Below are 24358 nucleotides of genomic sequence, written 5' to 3' on the forward strand. Positions count from 1 at the left end.
GCCGTGTAAACTCTGTTAATTGTGTTGGCTCCATGCCTCTTTGGAATCTCTCTCCCTTTCCAGGATGCTGACAACTTTTTCAGAGCATAGAATAGCCCTAGCAAACAGTTTGTGAAGTTGTTTTCCATTTCTTTCTGTGCCCAGTGGTGAGGACTGGGTTCTCCTCTGGTCCTTTCCCCAGGGGACTTACTGTAAATGGCATTGGGGATTCCACTTCTGTCTTGGTAGGGCTGGTCTCTCAGCAGGTGCTCCAGAGAGAGAGCTCAGTTGGCTTGCAGAAGCATTGGCGTGGGAAGAGAATGCGTGCCTGCATGCGTGTGCGTGCGTGCGTGCGTGCGTGCGTGCGTGGGTGCGTGCGTGGGTGCGTGGGCTCACGCAAAGCTTCACAGCTCTTCCATCCAGGCGCCTAGTCATAGTTGAAACAGTCTCCATCTAAGGGACACAGAAGCCATATTTGTCAGGAGTTGAATGCCATTGAAGGCCGTAGTGACTGGGTGAGAATCCTCCAGCTGACCGAGCTGTGGAAAACTGAGTCCTTACCTGAATGTTCCTGAGAATGTAGTGTTTCTCTCAGTGGCAAAGAGCCGAGTTCAGCCAGGCTGCTGGCCTTACTGTCCTGCCTCTGCTGTGCACTATGTCCCTCGGGGAACATGTGTTTTTACAAGAGGAATTCTTACAGAAGTCGTCCTTGGCCCTATCTCACTGCCCAAATAGCACTTAGCCCATAAGGGCAAATCATCTATTGAATAACACAATGCATTCAAAGTACTTGGCACTGTGCTGGGTGCTCAGGAAACACTCAGCATGTGCTAGGAATTGATGGTATAATGACATTGACGATGATAAGATTTCAGATTAATGTGCATTAAATGGACGTTTCCCATTTAATGTGCAGTTTACATGGTCTTTGGTACTCACTTGCCACTTTTCTGTGTGTGTGTGTATGTATGGAGCATCTTATGAAATCAGCACTTCTGTTGGAATTATGAAATGGGCCGCTGGGATTGGACTGTGCTCACTTGAGAAGTGGAATGACTCCCTCTCTTAGTTAGGGTCTCTGTTGCTATGAAGAGACATCAGGACCGTGACAACCCTTACAAAGGAAAACACTTAATTGGGGCTGGTCTACAGGTCCAGAGTTTTAATCCATTATCATCATGGTGGGAAGCAGGACTTGCGGGCAGACGTGGTGCTGGGGGAGGAGCTGAGAGTTCTACATCTGGAGCAGCAGGCAGCAGGAAGACAATGCCACACTGGGCCTGGCTTGAGCATCTGAAACCTCAGAGCCACCCCAAGTGACATTCTTCTGCCAACAAGGCCACACCTCCTAATGGTGCCCCTCCCTACGAGCCTGTGGGGGCAATTTTCATCCCAACTAATACACTCACATTCGGTGTATTTAGGACTCGAGTGACCAGAGGTAAGTGAAGAAGTCCCTCACATTCTCATAAAGTGTATGTTAGTTTAGTTTCTCCAACTCTTAAGAAGAGAAGCATGCACATGAAAGGTGTAGAGATGGGTCGTCCAGAAATGGCACTAGTGTGGGATTGGTATTACAGTGAGAAGAAGAATCGACTTCTTGTTTCAAAACCAGGGTCTTAATCTGATAGTAAAAGATGGATGACCTATATAAATAAATTATAGTTAGTGATTGTAGTGGACTAATACAGTACCATTAAAAATGAACTACTAACTGGCTTTATATATGTCATCAGAAAGATGCATTGAGTAAAGCAAGTTGCAGAATACTAAAGAAAAATATAGTTTGTGTAAAGGTTAAGTAAGCAAGGCTACAAATGGTTTATTTATTGTGTAACTGTGTAATAGAAGAGAAAAATACTTTGAGGTATATAGCAAAACCATGAAAATATTATAAGGAAAAGCACACAGCAACTTCAGAAAGACTGACTTCCTTTAGAGAGGACACAATGTCACAGGGAAAGTTTCTGTCCAAGTTTGAGCATATTGCTGATCTTGGTTTTTTCAAAGGGAAAGGAATTTTCCACAAGAGGTTTGTTCTATGACCCTCTGTGGATGCAAAAGCCACAGATGTTCAAGGCTTATGAAATTTGCATATACCCCACACACCCCCTTCTAAACACTTCAAATCATTTCTAGATTACTTATAACACCTAATACTGTATAAATTGTCTTAGTTACTTTTCTGTTGCTGTGAAGAAACACCATGACCAAAGCAACTCAGGAAAGGAAGCACTTAATTGGGGCCTTGCTTATGGTTTCGGAGGGTTAGTCCATTGATCATGGTGGGATGCATGGAAGCAGGCAGGCAGGCATGGTGCTGGTGCAGTGTCTGAGAGCTCACAACTGATTCACAGCAGGAGGCAGAGAGGGAGTAGCGGTGGGGGAATGGGCCTGGCTAGCATGGCCTTTTGAAACCTCAAAGACCTCTCCTAGGGACACACATCCTCCAGCAAGGCCACACTTCCTCATCCTTCCCAAACAGTTCCACCAACTGGGAAACAAACATCTAAATATATAAGCCTATGAGGCCATTCTCATTCAGCCACCATATGAATGTTGTAGAAATGATTGCTATACTACTCTATTGTTTAGGAAATAATCACAAGAAAATTGTTTGTACATTCATAGTACAACTGCAATTTTAAGAAAATCTTTCAAGGGTTGGGGAGATGGATCAGTTGGTAAAGTACTTGCCATATAAGTCCCTGAGTTCAGATCCCCAGCACCCGCATCCAAAACCCCAGCGTAGCTGCACATCTGCAATCCCTGCACATCTGCAATCCCAGGGGTAAAAGGCAGAGGTGAGCAGAGCCCAGGGACTCATTGGTCAGGGAGTCCAGCCCAGCTGGTGAACTCCAGGTTCAGTGAGAGTCATTTTACAAAAGATAAAGGAGAGAGATCAAGGAGACACCCACCATGAACTTTCTGGCTTTCATGAGGAGCACTCCCAACTCACACACAGGATCAGGAGCGTGTGTGCATAAACACATGTACACCACACGCACGCACGCACGCACGCACGCACGCGCGCGCGCGCGCGCGCATTGTTCTTTTAACATTTAAGTACAAACCTGCAGGTAAGAATCTGGCTGAAAATGTACAAACTAGGAAGTTGAAATAAAATAAATATTTTTATAATAGTTTTACATTGTTTGTTTGTGGTGATATTGTGTTCCCCAAAATATTGTGTATTTTATCTTATCTGGGGTCAGAGAACAGAAAAGCCACAATATTAAACATAGAGGTTAGGCAGTGGTAGCACACGCCTTTAATCCTAGCATTCCAGAGACAGAAATCCCTCTGGATCTCTGTGAGTTCAAGGCTGCATTGGAAACAGCCAGGCATGGTGACTCACGCCTTTAATCCCAGAAAGCAGCCTTTAATCCCAGGGAGTGGTGGTAGAAAGCAGAAAGGTTTATAAGGCATTGAGGACCAGAAACTAGAAGCATTTGCGTGGTTAAGCATTTTGGCTGGTTAAGCGTTTAGCTGGTTAAGCATTCAGGCTTCTGGCAGCAGTTCAGCTGAGAGCCATTGGGATGAGGACATAGAAGCTTCCAGTCTGAGGAAACAGGACCAACTAAGGAATTGGCAAGGTGAGATAGCTGTGGCTTGTTCTGTCTCTCTGATCTACCAGCATTGACCCCAATAACTGGCCCCGGGTTTGATTTCATTAATAAGACTCTTTAAGATTTCTGCTACATTTGTTTTTCTGTTTTGTTTTGTTTTTCTTGAGGCAGGGTCTTATTTTGTAGCCCTTAACTCACAGAGATCTACTTGCCTCTGCCTCCCTGCCACTGAGATTAAAGGTGTGCATCACCATGTCTGCTTTAAGGATTTGTTTTATAAACCGAAACTAGTCTCCACATCTGGCTTAAATATCTGTTTTCTAGACAAAAACTACCTCCAGTTTCTGTTAATAGTTACTTTCTGTTTAAGCATGATTTAGACATTCAGATTCATTTTAGCTTAGTTTGGTCCTTTCTGTCTCCCGTAAGTATGTATGTCCCCCTTCCCTGCCTCCTGCCCTGAGCTGCTCAGCCTCCATCTGACTAATTTGAGGAACATTTGCCTGTTCCCTCTCTTGACACCCTGTCCTGATGTATTCTCTGCCCCTGGTTTTCTCCTTAGATTTGCCATTTCCAAATGAAGACAGATTTAGGCTTTGATTTTGACCCTTAACGCCTCCTCTCACATGACTGGAGATCTCATCTACCATTGGAGACTTCTATGTTCTTGTCTTCCTGGGGCTGCACTTTCAGCCCGAGCCTCAAGCCACATGTACTCCCTGGAGCTCCTGTTCCCATCCACATAGTTCTCTACTGGACCAAGTGGGAGATAGTTCCTTGAGAATGGGCCCAAGGAAACAAGCCAGGAACATCTGGAAAGCTATTCAGGCCTCTTTACAACCTATTTGTAAAGGCAATGAATTAGCAAAGGGATTTCTAGTAGTTCCTCAGAGATCACACAAACTTACCATTATGTTCAGCTTTTTAGGGGGCAGTTGTATTCAGGGAACAGGAAAGAGAGGTGCTGGAAGACATGCTGATTGCCTTTGAGTCAAGGAGACAATCAAAAGCAAAATAGAATTTCAGGCTAAAGAGTCCTAATTATGAAGTAACCTTTCACAACAACTTATTGTTATGTATTTGACATGGAAAGAGATTTTCTAATTGAGAAAATATGCTAGTAGGCATTTTTGAATGCTATGAACTTTATGCTAAACCATATCTCATCGTTTAGAATACAATAATGGGTGATAAGTGTATCTTCATACACAGGCTGTTAGATGAACGTTTCTGATGGCTGAAACAAACTGTCAAACAATGCATCTGATGACTAATCATGTCTGTAAGTAACTCAGTTATTCAGTCCATGAGGCTAAGATGTTGATGAGGTGTTGACATCCGCTTGGTTGAGAGAGGCACGACCGCTAAGGGAGTAACCAAATACCTTCTGTTTCATTGAAGACCCACTTGACCAGATGGAAGCCATGTCTGGCATTATTACAGGCATGGAGAAACAGTTGCTACATAGATCACAGGCCCTAGAGGAGAAGCTATTACGTTATTCTAGGTGGCCATAGTGCGACACCCACTCACAAAGACTTCACACATCGATGACTGCGTCTCTCAACCCTCTTCAGAGAAAATTCTCACAGCAGATAGCCATTAACACGCACCCATAACTGGTCAGCGTGCAGGGAATAAAAGACTGCAGAATGCTCTGCCACAAAGAGAATGTATCACACCCTTCCCAGCAAGGCTCAGAAATCATTGTGGAATTGAAGGCAGAAAGACTGTAGAAACCAGAGGTGGTGGATGTCTTCATCAAAACTGTGTTTTCTGGGCACAACAGGACAACTGCGCATATGAACTCATAGGAATTACGACAGCATGTGCAAGGCCTGCGCAAGCTCAATGCAGACAAAATTTTAGGATGGAGCAAGAAGTGGGCATAAAGCCCCAGCCCTCGCTGAGGAGTTATTGGTCATTGATAGCTGCTGAGAGACGGAGAGTCAGTTTTCTTTAAGGGTTCGATCCCTGGTAGATCAACAACTCTCCAGGTGTTGGCCCCACATGTAAGGGTAGTTGGGCAACAAAAATTGAAGGCAATGACCTCAAAATTTTTAAAAAAGACAGGGAGTGGGGAGAGTAAGGAAGCTGGTGGATCTGGGAGGAGTTGGGGGAAAGAATGTGGGGGTGTGACCAAAATACAGTGTATGAAATTCTCAAAGAAGGAATAAAAATACATTTTAAAAAAAAAGCTTAACTTTGGGATGTGTGTGTGTGTGTGTGTGTGTGTGTGTGTGTGTGTGTGTGTGTACATATTTATAGTTATACTTAATTCAGGTTCTAGTACATTAGAAAAGCCCAGAGTCCTATTATTTCCAATCCTCATGATGTGAGCAATGATCTTCTCTCAGTCACTTAAGCTATCACAGCACCTTTGTTTCTGCTTGTCCCTCTACACGGAACACCATTCCCTAAGACTGTTACCCCCATTGCCTCTCACTTACTGATCTTAAATTTCCTTGGAGAGGTTAGTCCTACCAATGTTGGTAAAGTATTTATACCTCTTCAAGCACCCCTATTCATTACCAGCAAGCTCATTAGCTTCCTGCACTTTCTTCCCTGCGTCTTCCATCATCAAAACACTGCACAGGCATGCTCACCCATAAACAGCCTGGATCCTGAATGTCAAGTACATTTCCTGGCAGCAGATATCAGTGGACCTGTTCACTTGTCCATCCTGAGTGCTAAAAAAACTATGTGGTAGGGAATCAGGCACTGAACTAACATTTGCAAATCAATGATTAAAGAGCAAATGAGCAAGACCCAGAGATGTTTGAAGCTTCCTCAGTTTCCCTATTTATATAAAAAAAAGGATAAAGAACTAAATTCATGGTAATAATGTAAAGAATAGATAAGAAAATACCATAAAATCTAGCACAGTGCTTGGCACACATTATCTGTTCAACAGATCTTTCTCTCTTAGCTTCTCTCTTGATTTACTATTTGAGCCTCCTATCTTAGGCATGGAATGAACCTCTCCACCACCACCCACACACACATCCCAGAGTTACTCTTGAGTGGAGAGGAACCACATTCTACATATTTAAATGCACAACTGTGCTTTTCATGATATTTAATTTCAGTACAACTCAATATTTTTCCCAGGTGGCAAAAATTTATCTCAGTCACGTGAAGTTTTAAACCCTCACCTTTCCTTGGGCTGTGTGTGGATGCTGCAGGACTTACAGAGGGAAAAGCCATTGCTGGAAGTAAATTCCTAGAGTTATCATCATCCATCTAATGACATGGAATGTGGAGATTGCAGAGCATTTGGGAAGAAGGATTCAGAAGACTGCCAGCGGAAGGGATATGATGGGAAGATGAGTCCTAATTAGTTAGCTCTAATAACTGGGGATCTGAGGTTGCCATTTGCTATGATGGAGTAAGGAATTTAATGCTGAATGTGTTAGGTTGGAAACAGTTCTATAGGGTCTACAGGGAATCTCAGTGGTAGAATGCTTGTCTATCATGCATGAGGCCTTGGTTTCCAAGTGAAGCTTTCCAGTAGATAATGGGAACTGCACAGCTAGACTATTCATGGAAAAGACTTGGGCTGGACAAGTACCATCAAAAAAATTAAAAAAAATAACATTTTTTTAAAAAGGAAAAAGGAGAGATGAGATGTTCGCGAGAACAAACTCTCAAATCAAACGTACAATAGTTAGACAGGCTTTAAAAATAAGAATCTGCACAATTTTTCAAACCAATGAATCAGGAGACCCTGTTAATGTAGCATTTGTCTTTGTCCAGGCCAGCCGTAGATCTGGCCTGTCACTCCATCCTGCGGTTCTTCCTAGGTCCATTGGTTGTGCAGCAAACCCCCAAGCTGTATGCTCTTCTCCACGTGTGACCTCACTGTCAAGTCAAGTGAACGGAAAGACCACTGTCACTTCTAATACTAAAATCTGTTATACCAGCTTGTCTTAGGTAGCATTACTACTGATGCGATGAAACACCATGACCAAAATGAAAGTTGGGGAGGAAAGGGTTTATTGAGCTTACACTCCCACGTTCTAGTTTCTCACTGAAGGAGGTCAGGTCAGGACCTCAAACAGCGCAGGAAACTGGAGGCAGGAGCTGCTGCAGAGGCCGTGGAGGGGTGCTGCTTACTGGCTTGCTTTCCATGGCTTGCTCAGCCCGCTTTCCTGTAGAATCCAGGACCACCAGCCCAGGGATGACACCACCTTTAGTGGGTTGGGCCATCCCACCTTGATCACTAATTAAGAAAACACCTTACAGCTGGATCTCATGGAAGCATTTTCTCAGCTGAGTTACCCTCCTTCGGATAACTCTAGTTTGTGTCAAGTTCATATAAAACTAGCTAGGACCCAGCTCCTCCCACACGAGGGAAATTGGGAGCATCTTTCTTGTACATCCTCTTGGCCATTGGCACTAGAGGTGTCTCTGATTCCCAGAACCAATGTACCCTCACAAGCCTTTCTGGGGCCTTTTGGAACATGAAGACATTTTTCTTTCCCAGTTGAAACCTGTAGATCAGAGGATTTCCTTGGTTGTGAATAAGCTAAGGAATTACGGGCACGTTATGGTTTGTATAAACATCTCTGGATTCTAACAAACTAGGAGCTCAGACAAAGCCCTTTGACCTTTCCAGAGATACAAGTGTCCTGCATTTTCCAGAATATATTCCAGGAGAAGTCTACTGAACTGGGCATACTTCAGACAAGAGAGGAGCAAAGCTCTGTGTCCCAAGAAGTATTTGTCTTATAAATGAAGTCTTGGTACTAAGAGGAGATGGGTTGGAATTGTCTTCTATTTTGCCCTCCCACTAAATCATCCTAAGGTGAGAATTATAACTGACAAAAGGCAAAATATACTGGTTTACAGGGAGTTTGGATGCAATCTGTTAGTATAAATAATGGCTAAAATGTGGCGGGAGAGCCATCTGTTGCTTTAAGGCAAACACAGTTACTTTTAAGAAAATGAGCTCAAAGTTAATAAGTACATCCTAAGGCTCTGAAGATTGGATGCATTTGAAGGAAAGGTGGCTGAGTTTTTCTCACCTAGAGTATAAATAACGTCATGATTCCAAGTTGTTTCTCCTTCTTGTTCTTGTTCTTTTTCTTCTTGTTCTTGTTCTTCCTCTTCCTCTTCCTCTTCCTCTCCTCCTCCTCCTCGTCCTCCTCCTTCCTCTTCCTCCTTCTTCTAAAATTCCATAGAATTAGTCTGGTTACAGCTTATACTCACATGACTATTCTAGTCCCACAAGGATGTTTGCCAAGTATCATTTTAGTGAGGAGGCATATGGCCAATTGCTCTTCGTTGCTTCTATGTAGCCATAGCATGCATGTTTGTTACATGAAACACACACATGCACACACACACACACACACACACACACACACACACACACATGCACGCACCTCTTTTCAGTTCTAAATCCTGATGCCCTCTGTAAATTGACTGAGCTTAGAGGGCTGGAAACGTAGCTAAAGGCTGGAGCTTGCAGCAATGGCTCAGAGCTGGATATGACACAAAACTGAATTATAATGTCACTCACTAACTGACAGATCATTTAGTGTCTTGGAAGAGCCTGTTTTCACGCCACTGAAGCCCTCACAGGGGAATTCCATGTGGGCTCCTTATTGTCAGAGCTATTTTTCACCCGATTTGTTTCCAAATGATGTCTAACTCGAGGTCTCCCCGCTGAGAAAGGTTTAAGCCATGATTAATGAGGAGCGTTTGGCCGGGACCCACCTGGGAAATGGCCCATCTGCAAACTCAGGTAAGCCGAGCAGGCCCTACAAGGCCTCAGCTTGTGAGCACAGGCAGCTTCCCGAGGCTCAGGCTCCTCACTGCAAAGGCTACAAGGTGTTTCCTGTTAGCCACGTGGCATTTTCAAGGGGCTGAAGGCAAGTCTCACACTGCCACAGCTTCCTTAGAGATCCTTGGGGGATGACCCTGAGTCTTGATAGTGAATGAAAAATGCCCTCTTCCTCAAGTTAGCTGGTTCTGTTCAAAGCTCCAAAGTGTGTGTGTGTGTGTGTGTGTGTGTGTGTGTGAAGACAAATAAACAGATACAACTGAAGAGATAGCCAAACCCTAGTTTCCAAGAATAAGCATATTGATCAAGAGGGGATTATGTGTGTTACATTGTGTCCTAATTTGATGTGGTACATGAATCTACATGATCGCAGCTTCGTTTCATATGTAACTTCTTTTGTATATTAAAGTGTGTCTGAAATTTTGATGCATAAAATATATTTTTCAATGGATCTTTTTCTCACTACATCAAATACATGATTTGTATTCCTCCTCTAATAACGTGAATAATTGGAAATTTTTTGGAAGAGAATGTGTTTTCATATAAGGAATAGAGTAACAGAACTATACAATATTGAAGCCAAATTCTAGGGTCAAATAATATAAGTACAAATTGGGTAAGGTATTCCATATTCTTTTGAAATTCTTAGCTGGCCTGCTGGGTGTGGTGGCTTACTCCTATAATCCTAACACTTGAGAGACTGAGGCAGGAGGATTGCCATGAATAGGAGGCCAGCCTGGGATAGATAATGAATTCTAGACCAGCTTAGGCCACACTGTAAAAATCTGTCTCAAAACAAAAACAAACAAAAACTAATGGTGTGTGTGTGTGTGTGTGTGTGTGTGTGTGTGTGTGTGTGTGTGTGAAAGAGAGAGAGAGAGAGAGTAGTAGTAGTAGGAGTGTAGTGGAAGGTACTCATTCTGAGTAATAAAGTCTGCTCTTCCCCTCACTCACAGTGCACCCCTTACAGTGCTCCTCCCCTCACTCTGAGCACTCCTTCCCTCACTCACAGTGCTTCTCCACTTACAGTGCTCTTCTTTTCACTCATAGTGCTCCTCCCCTACTCAGAGTGCTCCTCCCTTCACTCACAATGCTCCTCCACTTACTCACAGTGCTCCTCCCTCCCTCACAGTGCTCCTCCCTCATAGTGTACTTCCTAGGCACTGTTCCTCCACTAGACTGTCCCCAGTGATGACATGCCACCATTCCAACTGTCAAGACTGAAACTTAACTGATCCAAATGTCTCCAAATAAAACAGATTGTTTGCTGGGAACATTTATGACCCATAAAGAGTGAGAGTTTGTTCTGGCAAAACGCTTCTTTCCATAAATAAACAACATTCCCTGAATCTCACCAGCTGACTTTGAATCTATGCATCTCTCCCTTGGCCGAGAGGCTCCATCCAAAGCTTCTTTGATGGCATTTGGTACCCAACTGTTGTGCAAAGGCCGCTCTCCACTGAGTTGGTTCTATATTCAGCCACCGAAACAATCCCCCACTTTCTTTAACTACTTCTCTTGCCAGCAAAATGTTTACTGTGATTTAGATGTCTATTATACGCATGAATGACTTGTCTACTTAATTTCATCAAAAAAATGAACCCTCATAAGTGGCACAGATGCCGATATGGCGGTAATCAAATTAGTTTTTGGACAGGTTTATGGCCACTTGCTGTCAGTTAAGCGCTCTTTGGCTATCTTCACTTCTAATATGGTTTTGATGGTGATTAATGGCTCCATTAATACCCAGTTTGTGTTGTGATAGACCTCACATTACAGTCTTTTGGCTGACCACAGATGACAGTCTACTTGCTAAAATTCAGCTGTACAAAATGTTAGCTCTGAGTCTAGGTTTTTGTTTCTTCTGTCTAAGCGATTTGTGCTTAGATCCAACAAAGATAAGCATGCTCACTGTGCCAAAACATTTCTAAGTGCGAGTCCATTTCCACGATCCTTTTCCTCCTTCCCTGCCTCTGTTACTGGGATGCAATCATCTTAAATTATGCTCATTAACTTCGATGGTCCATCTCATATTAGGCTGGCTCATAGTAGGCCAGCTCATAGTAGGTCAGCCCAAAGTAGGCCAGCTACTGCACTTACCCAAGATCTTTAAATATTAGCTTTTAAATTTCATTTTTTTCTCTCCTTTTCATTTTCTGACAGCATAATTTTCAAAAGAAAATTTCTTTCTTGGGTTCTATGTTGTCTCACACATTTTTCTCTGCACACATTCCACAATCTGGACACCATTCTATTTATGCCTTGTTCTATCCCATATCTTATATTTTTTTCTGAGAGGAGATTTTTAAATTGAAGTCTCTTGCGAGGAGTCAGAGTTTATGTGCCTTCATTCAACTGAACTGCTAAAAGGATGGGAACAAAACGGAAGCCTTGTAGGCTAAACTATGGTAAACACATTTGGATCGTTTACACAGCTTTTTTATGTTTAAACAAACATGGTTTTTTTTATAATGAAATTGAGTTTCCTCCTGCCCATATTTGAATTTTATGTTCATCTGTGCACTTGCCTAAACCACACCCACTTGCTGCTATGCAAATAGATTATGCAAATCTTTGTTTTGATTTGGGTGAACTGAGCAGATGCCCATTTCAGCATAAATAGTGTTGAGAAAACAGCCTGAATAGGCAAGTATCCTGATAAAAATAACTAAGTGGATGTAAAGATGAATGTTTCTTTTTATACAAGCAAACATATTAAGGGTGTCTCTTTTCCTCTCAGGTAGAAAATCCAAGGTCAGTTTATAAGTCTAAATTTTTAAATTAAATTTCCCATTTAGTACCAAGTTTCCAGACTATGCTGATCTACTGCAGTGGGCCTCTGAGCCTAATAATTTAATCCCCCATGTAATCTCCCCTTCACGTAAGCACGTATGATCCCAGCTGTCTAGTAAGTTGTCATAACCCTGGCATCTCTTCTAGCCGGCTGTTTTGTAGATTTGTTGTTATTATTTATTTTTTCTTTTTCTTCATTTTTTAAAATTACTAATAATATAAATAATCTCATGCATATTTGTCCAATACAGCTTCTTTAAAAGGTTTTCATTTTGTTTCAGACAAATTGATAACCCCGGGAGTTATGTGTTCATTTGTATTCATCTGATTGGAAGTAACACAACTTTTTGTTTGTTTGTTTTTTTTAAGAAAAAACAAAACGGGCAAATGGGAATGATTGGGAAAGGGATCAAACCATGAGAGATCTAGGTGCACAGAATGGAGATTTACCTATGAGGAAACCGTTTAAAAAGCCAGTTTCTACAGCCATTACCATCAGGCCTCTGGGTTTGGTGAAGGCATCTGGCGAGGGCTGCATCTCTTCAGATCATGGACAGCTCTGAAGAGCATCCCTGGTTCCAGATGTTAGCACCACAGTCTCAAGTGGAGGTCAGAGTGATGAGGATGGACAACATCAGATGTGCCAGGGAAAAACAACTCAGCATACAACATCTTTGCCATTTTACTAATTTTTTTTTATTTTAGGAATATTTTTACATATTAGGGATCATGGCCCCTCCCCTCCTTCTTTCCATTTATTAAAGTAATGGAAAAACAGGTGTTCTAGAAAACTCCCTGATACAGGTCTTCTTGACTGGCTCTGTGGTAATGGATCTGCATCTCTTGTGTTTTTATGTATAGTCATGTGCTATAGCAGGTACTCAGTGAATGTCTAAAAAGCCATTGGAATATCAGAAAACACATGTGGCGTATAAGGTAGAGTCTCCAAGGGTGGAGGTACAGAAATCCATCTCACTGGTAGCACTGAGTGAGAACAGCTAAAGCTGCCCTTAGCTATTGGTATTACAGGATGGGTATGGCATCACCTTTTCTTGCTGACCCTCAGTAAGCTAGGAGTATCCCATTTGGTCTGGGGACATTTCCTAGTGCCCTTTTCATCTGAAATCAAAAGTTCTCAGGGGTGTCCTGCAATTGATTTAAGAACTTACTCATTTGCCAAGTGAATCCTACTCTGGTTCCTGGAGCATCCTTGTAAACACACCCTAAGTCACACATTTCACTAATTACCAAGCATCAGGCACTGTGTTATAGACTGGAATATTTTAAAATGGAGACACTGCTTGCCCTGCCAGGATTCAACGTTAGAGAAAATGTAACCAACAAACAAGTATTTCTAATAGGGTCATTTCATACTCAAATTGTGTAGCAGGTGCTAGAGTTAGGGAAGAAGGAATAAATCCAACCCTCCTTGAGGAGTCAGAATACTTTTTCTGGAGAAGGTATCTTTGCATGGAGAATAGGTAGAGTTCTTTAAGTAAGAAAGGCAGTAAAAATGTTGCCCACTCCTTAAGTATAAACACTCTTGAAGATACCAACTCACTCAGATGAACATTTAGAGATTCAGGTGACTGAAGGACTTAATCTGATATTGTTATCACATATTTCCATTTACATGAAATGGTTAAAGCCAACCTTTTACAGTCTTCCCTAACTTGGATTTAACTTCTCTGCCCTATTCAGATAGGAGATGATGCTTAACGAGCTGTAGGCAAGGTTAGAAACTAGACCAACAATGTGCTTCTGTGAGCGGCTCACCATCATACCCTGAACCAGGTAACAGTGCAATGGTGGGAATTATAGCTTAGATGTCTGGTTTACTTGACAAATCTCTTTCCAGTGCCCTAATGAGGACTTGTTGATTTGACCGAGAGTTTCTAGTGTTCCATGGTTAGAATAAACCTATTAGAGGAACTGAATGCCTATCTTTGTGGACTGAAATTGATAATTCAGTTTCCAATTTTGATACCTTTCAACTGCACAGAGACATAATTGGATCCAGTGAAATAACAAGAGGAAATCTCATACTAATAGAGTTCATAGGTTATGCTTTATAGGAAAACTTCTGATTTTTCTCCTTTTTTAATGTTTAATGCGTTTACTTTTTCAGTGGTCATCTAAGGAATTTGATTTTCATCAGGTGTTTTATCCTCTTACAGAATTTTTGGTCTTTGCTTTTTAATGAGGCAAATATTCCGCCAACAATATTACTTATCCCTATTGTGCTGAATTATGATGTTCTGATGAAAATTGAATCAAATATAAACCTCTATGAAAACCAGTCTCTGTCAAGAGACGCAGGGCTCTTTTGTATATGGTTAAACTGAGGTGAGTGTTCTTGCAGCTGACTTGAGTCTATGGTACAAGGAATTGGTCTAACCTAAGCAATAGACCAACAACAACACTCACCCAGAGCATCATGGCACCATTTACTGCTATGGCTAGCATTATTTGAGCTGAAGGACCTCTTCTGCTTCTGATACGGTATTTTCATATTCTCTAATGGAAAGGCACATTTACACTCCATACTATAAAATGAAATCAGAACATGCATGTTACTAGAGCACACACACACACACACACACACACACACACACACACACACACACGGTTAACAGTTTGTTTGTGCTGAGTAAATCCCCTTCTAGCCTTGATTCCACGGAGGAGTACAAGGTTGATGTTGGTAGACTCTAAGTTGATTCAGCAGTTCAAGAAGCGTCTAAGCTCAGACTTCTACAGAGTGAGGGGAGGTACAGGGAGGTACCTTACAGAGAGTAAGATACACAAGTATCACCAGTCTCAAAAGCATGCCTGACCACCTGACCGGAAGGGCAACTGAACTCCAGAACGGTTGACTGCCTTTGACCCCACCCCACCCCTGACCCCACCTTCTCCCTGTAAAATCTTCCTACTGGAGATGAGATACAGGAACAGAAGTTTAGGTTAACTGTCTTCTAGGGTTGCTGACTCTTTGGATAAAACATCATTGAAAAGAATCCGTTCTTGTCTCCTTTCATTGGCACCCACATGGGACAGATAGCAAAGAGCTCCACTTTTTTGGTTACATAACCAGTAATGTTAGGATTAACTCAGGACTGCTGTGGCCTACATGGCTTAGTCCCTGACCAGGGTGACAATGGAATGAAGAAATGACAGACATACAAATGCACGTACAGAAAAGCTGGGGACAGGTGGGGCCATGTCACTATGATGGAGCAGCACCTACCATGCGACAAATGAGAACCTGGGCCCATTTATTATGCACAGCACAGCAGGGGTTAGCCAGCCTCAGGGAGAGGTGTCCGAGGGGAGCAGTCTCATGCTGTGAAGATCTAAGAGGAGGAAGCTGCCCTCTATGCTTTCTGGACACTCTGTCAACATCAGGCCACATGGATCAGAGGAAGGCTGTGTACGTTCCCCTGGGCTGAGGCATTAGGGTCCTTGCCAATAACATACATTCACTTAGGACTTCACTCCCTGTGTATTTACTCTTCCTTTACTCTCTACACAGCACACTTCATCAAAAGGTGCAATCATCAGGTTTCAGATCACGCACTTCGTTTTTGTTCCATCCCAAACATGCTAGGAACATGGTGATACACTTGGCTTCTGCTCCTTTTGCCTCTACAAATGAATTCTTGATGGTATGGTATTCATTCATTTCTCTTATATCCAAGTAATGAAAAGATGCTATTAACTACTTGCCATTTGACTAACCGACAGCTAAATCTCGGCCAACCTACACTCTCGAGTTGTTTCTGTCTTTGTCTGGCCTTTGGATGATTGCTGTGGAGAGTAGTTAGGGCTTTAGACCAGACAACATATTGAATTATTCTAGTTATAATGCAATGCAAGGAGACAGTCCATTGTGATATAATGGAGTGAACCGTAGCCCAAATATTCCTAGAGAAGTTGAGCAAAGGAACCAAGAAAGAATGAGAACACTGTGGTGGTATTGTGTTCCCTGAAATATTGTGCACCCTAATAAACTTACCTGTGGTTAGAGACAGAACAGCCACAATATTAAACATAGAGGATAGGCAGTGGTAGCACACACCTTTAATCCCAGCACTTGGGAGGCAGAGCTAGGCAGAAATCCATGTGTTCAAGGATACAGTCAAGCATGGTGACTCATGCCTTTAATCCCAGAAAGCAAGTGTTTAATCCCAGGGAGTGATGGTAGAAGGCAGAAAGATATATAAGGCATGAGGACCAGAAACTAGAACTATTTGGCCTGGTTAAGCATTTGCCCTGGTTAAGCATTTGGCCTGGTTAAGCATTCAGGCTTTTGAGCAGCAGTTCAGCTGAGACCCATTCTGGATGAGGACTCAGAGGCCTCCAGTCTGAAGAAACAAGACCAGCTGAGGATCCGGTGAGGTGAGGTAGCTGTGGCTTGTTATGGTTCTCTGATCTTCCAGTTCGCCCCAATACCTGGCTTCGGTTTGATTTTATTAATAAGAACTTTTAAGATTGCTGCTACAGAACACACCTTACCACCGTATGACATATTCATTCTAAAAACTCCGTGAAGCAAGCCCACCACGCTGTGAAGCATGGAGGAACAGTCACTGCAGCAGAGTCATCTGATGTGTACCATAGGCAAAGGAGATATGAATGTGGACCAAATCAGTAGAGGCACTAACACGGTGTTCTTGGGCTTGCATAGCTGTTCTAGGGTGCTGGGAAAACATGATGAGGTTGACTAAATAGTAACCTGAAGAGTAAACAACTCAGAGGACTGCCGAGAGAATAATCAGGAGCCATGTAAGGATAGGCAGCTGGCATTCGCGGAGATAAAGGTGACAGGGATGCTGTAAATAGAAAATGCCACAAAGAGTGGCAAAGAAAACAGCATGTTGTCCCTCATGCACCTATGGGAGGTTTTATGATGACCAAGTAGGAGTGACAGCATCCTGATCTAAGATCAGAGGACATAGAACGGGGTCCTTCACCAAGAAAGAAGAAGAGGTTGGGGCTGGAGATGGCTCAGAGGTTAAAAGCATATACTGATCTTGGTTTGGTTCCCAGCACCTACTGCCTGCTAAGGGGTCTGACACTCTCTTCTCAGCTCACGAGTGCATGTACACACACACACACACACACACACACACACACACACACACACACACACATCCACACAAATGAAAATACAAATAAATATTTTTAAAAGAAAGAAGAGGTTAAAAAAGAGGAAGAGAAGGAGATGGAGGAGGAAGAAGAGAAAGAAGGGGTGAGGAAGGCCTCCTTTTGTTCTGAGGCCCAGTCTACCTGCCAGCATAGAATACCAAAGACCTGGGATTAGAGATATAGAGATTCTGCATCCTCCATTGGATGACTTTAAAAAATTAAGAATTATTATTTTTAAATTGTTTAAATATTTCAGAAAATTGGAAATACGGAAGCAGGAATTATGTACTTACGTATTTTAGAAATATTCACACACATTTATAATTAAATTCAAGATCACTTAAACATCTATGTAACACAAATCTTAAAAGGTCTTATTAATAAAAACAAACCCGGAGCCAGGTATTGGGGTGAACGCTGAAAGATCAGAGAAACAGAACAAGCCACATCCAACCTCACCTTGCTAACTTCTCAGCTGATCTTGTTTCCTCAGACTGGCAGAACAGTAAGGCAATAAAGGTGTGGGTAGACAGGAAGTAACTCGCATTTGGAACCTAGAGAGTTAGTTAGGTAAGGTAGGCTGGTAGCTTTCCCTAGTTTCCTGATCTAAGGCTTTCACCCCTATATTTGGCTCCATGTTTTTTATTTAATAAGACCATTTAGAAATTCGTCTATACAGCTAAAAAAAATATGAAGAAATAGCAAGTTCATAAGGAGCTAAACTTCTACAAGCCTCACACTTTGGTGGTTCCCGCCTGTGGACATCCACTCAAGCAATCGAAGTGAAACCATGCTGGAGTCATCGTGTTCCTGATGACTTCACCACATTCCTCCCTTGACTGTAGAACTTTTCTCTCTTGTTTATTACCACACCAAGATTATTATCTTTCCCGGAGGAATAGCAGGAGAATGAACACAGCCATTTCATGGTGGTCATATATGGGTACCAAAGGAGATAGCTCAACCCAGCCAAGAGTCTGCCCCTAAATCACAAGGAATGCAATGAGCACATAGGCTCTGTTGTGCCAGGATACCCAGAACACTGAAGAAGGATAATGTTACTATTTTGACGTTTGCCAAGTATCCAGAAAAACCAACAGTGGTGTTTAACTGATGCACAGAGTTGAATTTACAGAGTTTTAAGACCAGAGTGCATTTCTGACACTTGGTACCCATGTAGGCTGTCAGCTGGAATCTGCTTTAGGTCCATTTTACCCTTGCCTTGGCACCCACCCTTCTTTCTATATTATCTCATCATCCTCCATCTCTCTTCCTTCACATTAGCCCCTTCTGTATCCCTTTGCCCATCAAAGTCCTCTCACCGTTCAGGATCACATCAAAGTCCCCTCTATTCTGTGAGTCCTTGGCCTCTCTCACCTGACCTTTGACTCTTTGGAACTTGGATAACATGTCTTGTCCTGCGCTTTCGCTTGGCATTAGCCATACGCTCTTTGACCATTTTTATGATTTCAAGGGTGCTATACGTTTTATATGCATGCTCCCCAAGACTATGGTGAATTCTTTGAAGTCAAGACCAAAAGCATCTACAGTATGTGTCTTCCCCTAAGCAGTGCCTACTCTCCTCCTCTGTAGCATCTTTAATCCTAGCAAAGTCCTAACTCCATGTTGATTGGCATAACCCACGGCCACATGTGTATAGTTCATCTCTAAGAGCATTTAATAACATTAGACGCTCAGTCTCTGGCAACTCTAAGGAAATCTGGCCGCTCAAAGAGATTGACTCCAATCCCAAATCTGCTTTGCCAAAGATGTGCCAACTGTGTCAGAATCAATGTTCAATTTAATGTATTCCCTGTCACCCAGAATTACTTCTGGCTGGTGGATTAGGTTTATTTCATTAAATCTACCTTACCAAGCCTGGCTCTAGGATGCACCAGCAGATCTGGATGCTGGTGTGAACGTCTCCAGGAAAGCCTTCCCAGGTGACACTATGAATGTATCCAAAGGACACTGTGCTGGGAACTGACATAGACTTATTTCTAGACTCTCAAAAGATGCAGCTGATGAACGTTGGGGCCCTGAATAAGTTTCAGACCCAGCAACACTGGTGACTAGTCTAGTGGAATTGTCATCAGGAAACCTACGTTCACAAGTTCCCCTTTTGAAACACTGAACTATACTCGTGACTTTGAAGGCACAAAGCCAGAGGATGCCCATATGAGTCAAGAAATAGGAACAGAATTCATAGTCAAGCAGATTTTAGTCAGATGTCCTCCCAGTAAAGTGCAGCAAGCCACGTCTTCATGCATATATGTCACTGAGTTTTCTTTCCATTCATTCTCTTTCCTGACTGACCTCCCCACACAGCCTCGCTGCTCCAACTTTTCTGTGAGTTGGTTTTCCCTCTGCTTGCCTGTTAACGTAGATTCCATCACCATTACCCCTTTGCTTCCTGTCTCCCTTTCAATCTCTCCGTCTCCCCTCGTGATTCCCTTCCTAGTTTCATTATCTATACACATACAAACACAAACACACATATAATTTTAAACATACTTTTGACATATAAGGGTAAATGCAGTACTTGTCTGTAGTTGGGTTTTTTTTTGGGGGGGGGAAGTACCACCCAGCTCCCAAATAAAAACATGGAGACTTATTCTTACTTATGAATACCTGGCCTTAGCTCGGCTTGTTTCTAGCCAGCTTTTCTTAAGTTAAATTGTCCTATCTACCTTTTGCCTCTGGGCTTTTACCTTTCTCTATCTCTGTCTACCTTTCTTTCTTCTTATTCTGTGGCTGGTTGTGTGGCTGCGTGGCTGGCCTCTGCTGTCCTCCTCTCTTTCTCCTTTTCTTGTTCTTCCTGTTCTTTCTTCTCCTGAGCCTAGATTTCTCCTCTTATTTATCTCTCTGCCTGTCAGCCCCACCTATCCCTCTCCTGCCTCACTATTGGCCGTTCAGCTATTTATTAGACCAATCAGGTGTTTTAGGCAGGCAAAGTAACACAGCTTCAAAGAGTTAAGCAAATGCAGCATAAAAGAATGCAACACATCTTTGCATCATTAAACAAATGTCCCACAGCAAGAACGAATGTAACATATCTTAAAATAATATTCTGCAACATTTGTCTTCATAATTTTTGACTTATACACTGTTTCAGTTTTATTTCATAAATTTTACAGAATTTTCTTGCTATGTCAACACTTATTCATACCTGGAAACTCAAGTCTAAAAAGAAAAGCCCCAGGGAAGTGTGTCCCAACTGATCATGCAATACCAACTGGTCAGCCCTGAAATCATAGTCATATAAGTAACATTCAATGACTGAGCATGCTAAGTATATTAGTATACTTAGGAATGTGTGTGTGTGTGTGTGTGTGTGTGTGTGTGTGTGTGTGTGTATTTACAATTAGAGAAAAAAAGGCCATGAATTTTAAAGAGATCAAGGTGGGGGTACATGGGAGGGTTGGGAGCGAGGAAAGAGAAAGGGAGAATGTTGTAATTGTATCTCAAATTATAATCTCAAAAAATATTTAAAAATATGACAAGACTACAGGCTCTATATATGTAGAAAATACAAGTCTGAAACATATAAACATGTGAAAATTTCATTATCTCTAAATATGCTTTCTTATATTTTTTATTTGAACAAGTTCTTTTACCTTAAGCTGCTTTGTAAATTCACATAAGTTTCTAATGTATTATTTAATGACTATTAAATAATAAATTTCATGACTATGTAATATTGTTGGGCACATTTAAGCAAATAAGAAATTATACATTCCTTCACCAGATTTGAATTTTGAATCTTTCCAACAGTATATTTTTCACTATCAAGTTGATTTTCATAAAAATTATCTTTTGCTTCTAAATGTATCTTCTGACTTTTCTTGCAGCTAGGAATGATATTTAATGTAGTGATCTCTTCTTGATGATTTGATTTGCCTTCAAAACATTGTTTAAAACATGTGATGCCTGTGACCTTGTCACACTGTAAACAAGTCATTCGTCTGAAAGGGATCAGATGGAAATTTGTTATCGATTCAAATAGTAACTACTTTGCTTATATTTTACTTGCCAAATGTTGGGTTAAAGACTTTCTCACTTTTATCTATATACAATAGTGAATAAAGCTATTTTCTGGATAATGCTTCAAACATCTCTTTTCAAGACAGTCTTTGGTGTCTTTTAGACTATTTGGGACAATTTTAAAGCCCTGACAGTTGGTGTCTTTACTAACTTGCATCCAAAACTATCACTGAGAACCCTTTGCCTTGAAAGAGTGGTAGCTCTGCTGATCTTTTCAGTTTTGTCTTTTTTCCCCACGGGGAGTTTTAGTCATATGTGATATGAATTTGAGTTCTATAGTTCTATTCTAGAGTGCTATACCTCAGGGTACATCACTCTGAAAAGTCTGTAAGTATTGGCATGGCCTGTCAGAATTGACCTATTAGCAGAATGAACAGCCCTCCTATCTTGTGATAGTTCCATAGTAGGAGCTGCTGGATTCAGGAAGAGGGGCAGGAACCTCCATGGCCCCATCCTGCACTTTGCCACACAGCAGTAAAACCCTGAAGCTGGTCTTCCATGCTGCCCAGTGCTGCTGTCCAACACAGGGGTGAGGGAACCACAAACCTGGCAGGAAAGGAACTCATTAAGACTTTCTGATGCTTGTAGGGGACTCTCCAAAGGACATTTTCTGTCATCTTTACCAAGCTTGGGTTTGCTCTGTAGTCTCCATGTTTGGTGTGTCGGTTTTACTCTGCCTTTCAAAACATTCCCTTCTGACATATTGTTTATCTCTACAAAGTCAAGGATGAAATGTCTGAAACAGCTCATGTTCGTCCTTACGCTCTCATTTTTCTCTCAAGCATGCAGTGTTAACTTCGTGTGAATCATGAGTAGTTAACTGATTTCGAAGGTTTATGGCGAAGGAAATCCATGTGCTTAAACTTGAAATCGTATGGAGGGGTCTTTTCATCCTAAAGATGACAATGTCTGCTGAGAGGAACCAGATCTTAAAATACATTCGGATATTTTTTTAGTGTCTAGATCTGCAGAGAAGCATAGGAAGTCATCAAAAACATTTCTGAAAACCCTCATCTGGAATTGCATCTCCTGACCAAAGCTTAGTGGTTTTGCTTCTTCCATTGTTGGCCATCATGGGCTTGTCTGTAATATGTAGACTGATTGTTCGCAGCCTGGCAACAGCTCTGAGCGTGAGGGGGCCAGGAAAACTATAGCCCCTTGTTAGCCGCAGTCCAAACTTCAAAGGCTTTGGGAACATTAACCAGACAGGTTTCAGCAGCCCATAAAGCAGCCAGGCAAACAAAAGCAGCTTCCCTCTCTCCGAGATGTCTCCCGATCCAGGGAGACTTTAAGCCCACTTTTTTTTTCTTTTATTTCGATGAAACTCCTGGCAAAGAGAAAGACTCATTCTGCCCACGGTTGTGTGCCCCCTTGATTCGGCATCAGAGGGAGAGATGGGCATTTATGGCACCATAAATCAAGGGATAAACCATACATGAGCAGCTGGCACATGTGCTAATAACTATAATTATTAATCATGTCAATTTCACACCCTTCAAATTTATGCTGTGTGCTTTCTGTAGGAAAGCCATCCCTGGCGCCTTGAGCTGCTTATGGTATGAAAATATGATGTGGTGATGGTCTTTGATAATTGTCTTATGACAGTATTGAGCTGCCCACAATTGGGTTTGTGGGGCATCCAAGCCCCGCAAAGTGGTTGTCCTTGTCCCCTGGTATATATCATTGTCACACATCCCCTATTGTTAGTGAGTGGCGTGAATTACTTTCAGCATTTGGCCAAGACTCTAGCTGATAGGTCACCATTATTCTATCCTTATGTCACTAGGAGGACATTCTCTTTGATGTTTCCTTTGTACATCGAGGAAGGCAAAACGCCTTTAACTTCAGAATTGTAGCCTGCAGCAGGGTTTCAAAGACGCTACAGGTTTGGGGTGGGTGGAGACAAAAAAAAAAAAAACGTGGGGAAAAAGTTGTCCCCAAAGCTAGGTGATTTTTCACTCCCTTTCCTTGTCTTTGTCAGGGCGGGCCTGTATTGAGGGCAGGGTGGCACATGGGATCCAGATATTCCAACCGATTGCCAAATCATGTGTTCCTTAAGCAATCCCTTTTCAAGACGCCTCCAAGTTGTGGCCACACATCAAAAAACCAAGCTCTGCTCATGGCACAACTGGTCAAGCTGTCCCTGAGCGAGCCGCTTCCCCGGGGCCAAGGTGACCAGTTTTCTCCCAGTGACTTCATCCACTTTGAAGCCTCCATACATCTTGAAAACGACCCCTTTCAAGGGCAAGGCAGCACCTTGCCGGGCAATCTGCATATTCATTTGACCTTGCAGCTCGCCTCTCCCAGAGGCCAGCGGAGCCAGAGAGCATGGGCCTCTGCCCACTTGTCTGGAACTCCATGAGCCCTCATTGGGCAGTGACGAGCCCGCTCCTGCTGTCTCTACAGCTGCTCCGTTCCAATGACCCCCGGAAGGTTCTGGGGATTGTTAGAGGAGATTTCTATTAATCAACTACAAACCGACTGTTACAATTTCACACTTTTTTTTCCCATCATTTCACACATTTAATGAATTTGGGTGTCTTTTAAATTCAAAACATTTACAACCGGGCCAGAAACAGAAACACACACACACACACACACACACACACACACACACACACCACATACACACACAGAGAGACAAAAAAAAAACCTTTAACACAATAGATATCAGCAAGACTGTAAATGCCACTTCAAGAAAGAGTTCCTGGAACTGCCCTTTTTACTGATAATGACGGCCATTCAAGGGACATTTTACTAAAACTGTCTACAGAGAGCAGCAGCACTTTGTTAAAACCTAGAACCGCTCTGAAGTTTCCACTGGTTTCTTAGTAGTGGACTTACTTCAGAGAGCACCTTCTTCCGTCTGACTACTGCTGCAAAGTAGATCTTGACTCATTTTCAAGTTGGCACCAAAGAAAACGCAAAACTCACCCCTGGAGGAGCAGCCTAAGATGAAGCATTTCACCCAGAGGTGGGCTGGTCCCCTTAGGGGAGTGACTTCAAAGCCTCCTCCCCCTCCCCTGCGCCGTTCCCCCTC

General features: G+C 42.4%; 2 long non-coding RNA genes across 3 annotated transcripts in view; both read right to left on the minus strand.

Moving 5' to 3' along the window:
• The window catches only part of LOC131918544 (uncharacterized), a 34662-nt gene that overhangs the window by 9384 nt on the left and 920 nt on the right, over positions 1-24358 (minus strand). The window lies entirely within an intron of this gene.
• On the minus strand, positions 7208-8667 carry LOC131918545 (uncharacterized). Its single transcript, XR_009381020.1, has 2 exons — positions 8576-8667; positions 7208-7409 (listed from the first exon to the last, which is right to left on the minus strand). It is a non-coding gene; the product is annotated as an uncharacterized LOC131918545 (long non-coding RNA).

The sequence above is a fragment of the Peromyscus eremicus genome, chromosome 8b (genome assembly GCF_949786415.1).
Source record: "Peromyscus eremicus chromosome 8b, PerEre_H2_v1, whole genome shotgun sequence".
NCBI classification, from domain to species: domain Eukaryota; kingdom Metazoa; phylum Chordata; class Mammalia; order Rodentia; family Cricetidae; genus Peromyscus; species Peromyscus eremicus.